Raw genomic sequence first — 7,979 nt, 5'->3', positions numbered from 1 at the left:
TCTGCTCTCTTGGGTGGTGCCATTCATAATAAAATAGCCAGTCTTTCCCTACTGCAGTTCTTGGTGTTTAGTGTTTGGCTCTGCTAGCACTGGGTGGAGGAATTTTTTCTGTTCTGTAATAATCATATCTTGTCTGAAAGTTGCTAAGCTACTCAACTGGCAGAAGAGACAAGTGAGGTTGAGTAGGACTCCACCCCTCTTTGATGTGGAAACGTTGCCAAAGTTTCCCACAGGTCAGTGGTCTCTGAAGATGGCAGGGATATAAGGAGTTTCGCTGGTAGCCCAAAGACGGCCACTGCCTGGTAATAGAACCCTGGCAGCAGAAGCTCTATTGGATCCTGGCATCAGATGTCTATTGGTGGAATGTGCTGAGTTTGGGACATAAGAAGCTGAGCCTCGTTCAGATCCCCCTGTACTCCTTATCTCTTGACAATAAAGAAAATATCATATATGCTTGATTGATTTTCTACCTCTGACTTTTGTAATACTTGATAGACTCCACAAGGGCTGCTCACCTCTATATTCCCAACACTGGCACAATGCCTAGTATGCAGCATATGTTTAATGATTATCTGTTGAATGACTGAATGCTTCAGTGCATAGTTTAACTGGACACATGGAAATAAACATATGAATGTAGTGAAAAAGTTATTCATTCACTTGGTCTTTTATTCACTATTCCATAAATATTTACTTAGCACTGATTATGACAGATGTTCTGTTAGATGCTAGGAATACAAAATCCCTGGGTGAAATAATCTAACCAAGGGGACTTTCCCAACTAGGCAGACTCAAAGAAATAGTCCTTTATTCAGTTGGTAGCATGAGTTAAGGGTCCTCTCCATGTAGCACATTCTACGAAAACCAGAAAAGTAGAGAGAAATGAAAGACATTTCCTTTATCGCAGAGTCCTCAATTTAAAGTCCAGAGAACACAGCCATATGTAAAATATTAAACTCTTATGCAATGACACATACATGAACAAGAAAATATTAACATAACACCAACTGAACCCGAACGCTGCAGCTGTCTGAGTGACTGAGTGGTCATTACTCATGGTGTCTCTGTCAGAGTTTTCTGCCAAGCTCACCCCACCCTCGTATGGATAACGTCCCCTCATGCAGATCTCATGAAGTCTGTTCTACATCTACGTCCACATGCCGATAGTCCCTCTTTTAAGAATCCAGTTCTTTTCCTTCTAAAAAAATGCAAATTGTATTTCCTTCTGAAAATACAATTTGCAAGTATATATTTACTTGTTTTTCGTCTTTCTCCTTCACTACATTGCAAGTTCCAAAAAGGGGAGGCTTTTATTTTGATCAGGTTATCTTTCCAATGCCTTGCACTGTGCCAATAAATATTCGTTAAAGATATGAATTAAGGATCACAGCCAAATTCTGCTTAAAATAGTTTGATACCTGTCTGAGAAGGCTGCAGCAGTACTTCAAAAAACTCCCAATGTGACTGGTCACACAGAATTTAACTTTCCACATTGAGCTAAATGACTGTTTCTACTGATGCTAGATTTTCTTTTAATCAGTCAAACTGGAAAAAGATTTTAATGTAAGGCAATATTCAAAGATCTTCACAAAGATTTATGAACAAATGACATTCATCATAGCCTCATTTATAACAATAAATGTTTTCCAACAACTTTAACTTCCGACAATATATTAAAATTATGGAACATGGAATACAATAAAGTCATGCTCTTAACAGACTTTTCATAATGGAGGGAAATGCTAAAAATCTTTTTAACACAGCATAGAAAATGACATAAATATGATTTAAGTTTTTCAAAAGTGTATATATATATATACAGAAGAGACCAGAATATTTACATCAAATTGTTAAGTGGTGTTTGGAACCTCGGGTTATTTTTTCCCAATCACTTTATTTATTTTATATTATTTCTTAAATTAAATTTATTGGGGTGACGCTGGCTAATAAAATTTTATAGGTTATCTTGGATAATTTTAATGTACTCTTTATTCTATTCCATATTTCTAAAATATTATATTCTCTTTTAACAGGAGGTTTTATCTGGTAATCTGAGACCAAATAAGGTTTTTTTTTTCCCCCAGTTAACTAAAATTTATTTAATAGGTATAAATAGAAACAAACATTCAATTAGGAGACAGGTAAATTCTAACACATCCATAAAAGGGAATATTTTGCAGCCACTGACAATCATTTAAGAGAAATTTTAATGACCTAGGAAACAGCTTAAAGGGAAAAACCAAGATATAAAATTCTATAAAATGATCAGATATGCTAAAAATAGAAAAAAAAGACTGGCAGCAAATAATACCAAAATGTTGACAGGTCTCTCTGGGTAATGAATTACCAGTGATTTTTACTTTATACTTTTCTATATTTTCTAAATTTTCAACAGTATTTTATTATCAGAAAAACTTAAAATGAAAAATGTTTTTTAACACAGTATTGTAAGGATGACTCAATTGCTGTGTCTTAGAAACACGCCAGCTTCCAAATACTGCATTGCTCTTTCCTGCTTCTCCAACCATGGTTTTCTGAAGCATGAGAGGAAACATGAAAAGGCAGTTTTTATATGGCAGTTTACTTCTGTTGTCATTTTTAATTTTCCCCTGGCTTTGATGGAAGATACAAAACATAGACATATTTGGGAAGGGAAGGGAGTAGAAGACAAAACAGATTTTTATCTGCATGTTTTAAATATCTTTTCTTTCAATGTAAGCTCAAGACCTTTTAGAAAATGTTTGTGGTATTCCTGGAATACAGTAGAGATCTTGAAAAGCTACTACGTAAACCTACAAGTTCACATTGTATAGTTGTTTTTTTTTTTTTGGTGCCAAAATTATGAAGGTAGTTGTTGGAAATTAGCCAAGAAAATGGTGGCTTTATCACATACTCATAATTGCAGAAACTTAAGAATTCTCCTTAAACTTTTTTTTTTGATGAGTGTTTAGAAAATGAGTAATAATTTCAGTAGTAAAACAAGTTTGTTCTTTCCCAGGTAAAAACATATTCTCTGAAACCAAACCTTCAATTTTAAGAATAGCTGTGTATTCCCTCTGGTTCCGGGGATCCTGCTAATAGCCAGCAAAAATGGCCTTGGACCACAGCAACATAATTGTCTATACCCTTGGATCCCATAACCTTACTTATGTTTTGTGTCTTCTATCAAAGCAGGGGAAAATTAAAAATGACAACAGAAGTAAACTGCCATATAAAAACTGCCTTTTCATGTTTCATCTCATGTAACAGTCTCCAAGTGAATCTATAGAGTATTATTCTGATAAAACTTGATGTATGATGCCAATTTAGCACTCACAAAAACAATTAAAATATCATGAATAACCTCACCTTCCCAAAACATGACTGGTTTTAAAGTAAGAAGATGGTCAAAAAGAAATGTGTTTGGATTTTCAATGCTCATACAATACACCTGTGGGCATCAACCCAAGCTGGAGAAGCATTGTCCTTCACGTAACTTCTAGCAATTCAACCACGATTTTCGAAGTGACAGCACTTTTCTTACAATCCACAAGCGCTTCATAGAATAGCCTTACAGAGATGTTTTATTTTATTTTTTTTCAGTGGTGAGATTCCAGTAGAAATCCATTTACTAACTTGATCCAGCTCAGCTGGAATATACTGGATGGCCTCACAAGATGCTGCCATTTTAATGAAGCTGAAATATACTGTATATCTTAAGGGAGTATTCTTATTCATCTCATGAAAAAGGTTGCTTAGCAACTGCAGTCTCAGAGATGGGCATTCATCTTACGGAAATCTGACCAGCTTTTCACATAGGTTTTCAATCAGAGCTTCTTGATTATCTGGTTCCAAGATCAACAAGAGGGTTACCACGCTGTTCATCACAGTTCAACATCTTTATCACCCTCCTTCAGACACACATTACGAGCCTCAGTAAATTGAGCTAAACCTACTTAAAGTCTACCTTCTGAATTCTCTTCTGAAGTTTTAGCTCACTTAGATTTCAGATGAGCTCGAAGTTCAGCAGCCTAATCTTCCCGATGCCCACGAAGGCTGCGATGCTCACAGTGAGGGCCCTGGCGCTGTGAACGCTCCACTTGCAAACCACACCCCCTGGAAAGGGCGCAGAATTCTAGATTCTGGTTTACTTTAAAACAAACAAACAAACAAACAAAAACCTTATTCATGTATGTATGTATGTATGTATGTATGTATTTTTAATTGTGATAAAACTCTACTTTTTAAAATTGGTATTTAAGTATTAAGCGATTTATTTCCACAAGCCAAGCGATACTGGCTTTGCTGAAAATTCAGAAAAAAATGTTTTTAAACATCCACTGATTTAGAAAACATCTCACGAATCAAGTAGATTATATCATTATATATTAAGTAAATTTCCATTGGTCTTTCTTATATTTAGGTTTTTCTCTTTGCTCATTTTTACCTTTTACGGAGGCATAATCGCCATATAATACTGTGTAAATTTAAGGTGTACGACATGTTAATTTAATACATTTATATATTGCAATAAGATCACCTCAAATAATTACTATTTCTTTTTTGTGGTGAGAATAGTTAAGATCTAGTCTCTTAGCAACTTTGAAGTTTACAATTCGGTATTGTTAGCAATAATCGCAATGCCGCACATTAGATCTCCAGAACTTATTCATCTTCTTACTGGGAGTTTTTACCCTTTGACCAACTCTCCAATTCCCCCCAGTCCTACTTTTAAAAACAGATAATAATTAAAAAAAATAATTTTAAAAATCACTCTACTAATGTTTGTTCTTATTGCAATATAGTGTATTTAGATTTAGGTCTTTAAATAAATGTGATCGGGACCTTTTTAGGTTAGGTGATGAGAGGAAACATTTAGTCTTACTGAGTTTTAAAATGGACGACAGCCTTCAGGCTTGAAAACAAAACCACAGTCAGGTTGTGGCATATTCTGATCTTGGAGCCATTGCCACTGCTGGTTTTCTAAATCTTAAACTTGTTTATAGAGAAACATCTCTTCTGTTATCTAAAAAGCCTCTTGAAAGTACTTAACTTTTAGCCCCATGAGTTCCTTTAAATAGGAAAGATACTAAGAAGTAGAGAGAAGTAAAATATGCAATCAATTGACTAACATTTTAAAATTCAGGAATGCTGCCTATTAGAATTTGAATTCGTTTTTCAGACTTTTCAGAGAGGTTTGAAGGTAACTGCTGTGTTTAGTAATATGACAATGACCAGGTAGAAAACTAGGGAGGGAATCTTTTATTAAAAGGAAGAAATGACTAAGGTCTACTGTCAGAGCCCTAAGATCCTGGTGAATGAGCAAGTTGCAACACATGAATTCCCCCGCCCCCCAAAAATATATACCTATGTGTATATATGTTTGTGTGTATATATATATATGTGTGTATGTGTGCCGATTTCTCATTTTGACCCCAGTAATTACTTCTTAGCCTGTAATTGTCTTTGCTCTTTCATTTCCTCCTCTGACAAGAAAGGAAGCCGCAGTTGCTAAATGTTTAAACTAGAAACATCAGACAAGACAACTGCATAAGAAAATGGACAAGCCCAGGCAGAGAATGCGGTGGCAGCAGTCTGGGCCCTCTTGCTTCTCCATTTTCCTTTCTCACCCTTGCTCTTTTTATCTTCTTTTCCTATCATGTTACCTTTTTTTCGTAACCTTTTCTGACACCATTTTTTCCCCTTCCATCACACCTCCACCCTAAGCCCACCAGTTAAAGGATTGGAGAACATTTTCTACTTCCACACAAGAATAACTATACAAACAAGATCCCAGTGGTCACTGCAATATATTGTAAGGCAGATTCCTTTCTCCATAAACATAATATACAAGTTTTTTCTCACTGAATAAAATAGTTCTAAAATAAAAATAAAATGGAAATTTTAAGCATAAAATTGGCAAACATTTTGTTTTAATTTTCATGGAGACCTATAAATCCATATCTTTCCAAATGTAGTTTCCCAAGAGCATGGGAAACAAGCACCCTCTTATATTGATCATAGGGCTGTAAATTGGCATAGGCTTTTTTGACCCAGAGAATACACTTACTTGTAGGAAGGAGTCGATCTTAAGGAAGTTAAGATGTACACAAGGGTTTTTGTCCAAAGAGGTTTAACATAGCATTATTGATAACAGTAAAAACTGGAAATCACCTAAATGTCCAATGGTTCTTGGTTCGCTAATCTGTGTGAATTCTCAGTCTTCTGGAAAGGACTGGGGTTTTAACTTTGTCCTTGATACCTGAGTTCCAGTTGGATAGGTCCACAGACCTCTGCAGTTAATGATAGCTAGTCTTCTCTCATTGCTAGTAGAAAGAGCTTGGTTTTCCCTGTTTTAGACCTGCTGCTTAGAACTTTCAACTGCTTGCAATTGCAGCCCCCTCTACCTTCCACTCTTAAATACAAGAACTGTGATCTTCAAAAATTTTTTAAATTTTTATTGTATTAGCATCATGGTTAATAGGTACTTAGCAAATTTCTACTGAATGAATGCAATAAATGAGTGAGATATTTGCAATCTGCCTTGAATGTGATTAGCTCTACTTCAAGCTGTAGGCCTGGATCCCTTTGCAGAAAGAAATTGTTTACATAGTAATACTCTGGGAGAAAACATTACTGTGATTCAAGCATTTAAAATATTAACCTAACGAGGATGATGGTTTTGCCATCTATTCATTCAATAGATGTACTAAGTACATTCTATGTACCAGGCACTATACAAGCACTGAAAATAAGACCACGGAATTAGATATTCAGAAAACTGTATGGCTTTAGCTATTTAAACTACAAGTAAAAGACTTTTAACAGACTAATTTGTACACAAGAATATCAATTTCTCAATTCAGAAAGGTAGTGACAAGAAAAAAATTCTAAGGTGTTCTAAATTAAAATTACAGTGGCTGGAGAGTAGGAGGAAGAGACCTAACAGTTAGCCTGTTAATAGCTGTGGACCAGCTCTGACAAGACTGCTCACATCCTTGTATATCTGTTGGAATTTACGATTAATTTCCAGGTAACTATTTTTGCTAGGATAGCCAGGCGCCCTAGAAGAGGACACTTCTTCTTTGCTGACTCTACTGCACCTATCCCAGAACTAGCCCTATTCACCTTCCCCCATCTCCTTTGTCTATAGATAATGTAAATTCTTTCAGAATGGCATACATCTTTCTCCTTCCTACGTGATGTGTAAAAGCACTTGCAAAACTCCAGGATGACAGACATGTTGTCTTCTCTACCTACCCATGGTGCTGGTGGTTTAGACTCCAAGTCTGTCTTTTTTTGGAGCAATGGCCTAATAAACGCTTTCTTTTAAAAAAAAAAAAAAAGGTTAAAATTTTTGTTGAACAGTAAATATACCTGAAATACGCATTTTATCTCCATGGGCATCCTCTCCTTTTGTATCAAGATACTTGTGAAACTGGACAGACTAGCAGAAAGTTTTTAATGGGCATATAATCAGAGGTAAGGGAGTAGGCTAATGTAAAAAGCTATTTCATTCAAGCCATGAAAGGCCTGGAAATTTTTATCAATTTCTCTAGTGAATTGATTATTCCCATGAAAGACAATCATGATCAAATCCTTACTATTTAATTCCCTTTTTTATATACTTCCTGTGTATAAACAATCCTCACTTACTATATATTATTTCGAACAGGCTCTAAAATAACTAAATTACAGTTTTCATATTAAGGACACATCCTGCTCACTTAGATAATTGTCGGGTATTTGTCTAATTTCAGCAGCATAATGGTTAAGTCTTTTCTTAGTGTGGGTGATTTCTGCAGATGGCTAGTTCACCCAAGCTACAGAGACATACATGTACAATAAAGATGGAATGCCCTCTCAGTGGCGGAAGTATTAACAATTCAGTTAATTCACTTAACTCAGTGTTAAGACAATGATCATTTGTTTTGATAAAGTTAGATTCTCTACTTAAACCATTCACAAAAATCAATTCTGGAGGGATTAAGAACCCAAAC

The 7,979-nt window shown here is 35.4% G+C and overlaps 1 pseudogene; it reads right to left on the bottom strand.

Annotated features, from left to right (window-relative positions):
• Positions 1 to 3,004: 3,004 nt before the first annotated feature.
• LOC105302186 overlaps positions 3,005 to 7,979 on the bottom strand; it is a 6,883-nt pseudogene continuing 1,908 nt past the window's right edge.

Source organism: Pteropus vampyrus, unplaced genomic scaffold, assembly GCF_000151845.1.
Source record: "Pteropus vampyrus isolate Shadow unplaced genomic scaffold, Pvam_2.0 Scaffold9, whole genome shotgun sequence".
Taxonomy (NCBI): Eukaryota; Metazoa; Chordata; class Mammalia; order Chiroptera; family Pteropodidae; genus Pteropus; species Pteropus vampyrus.
The sequence above is the reverse complement of the archived record's forward strand: the minus strand, read 5'-3'. Positions and strand labels throughout refer to the sequence as shown.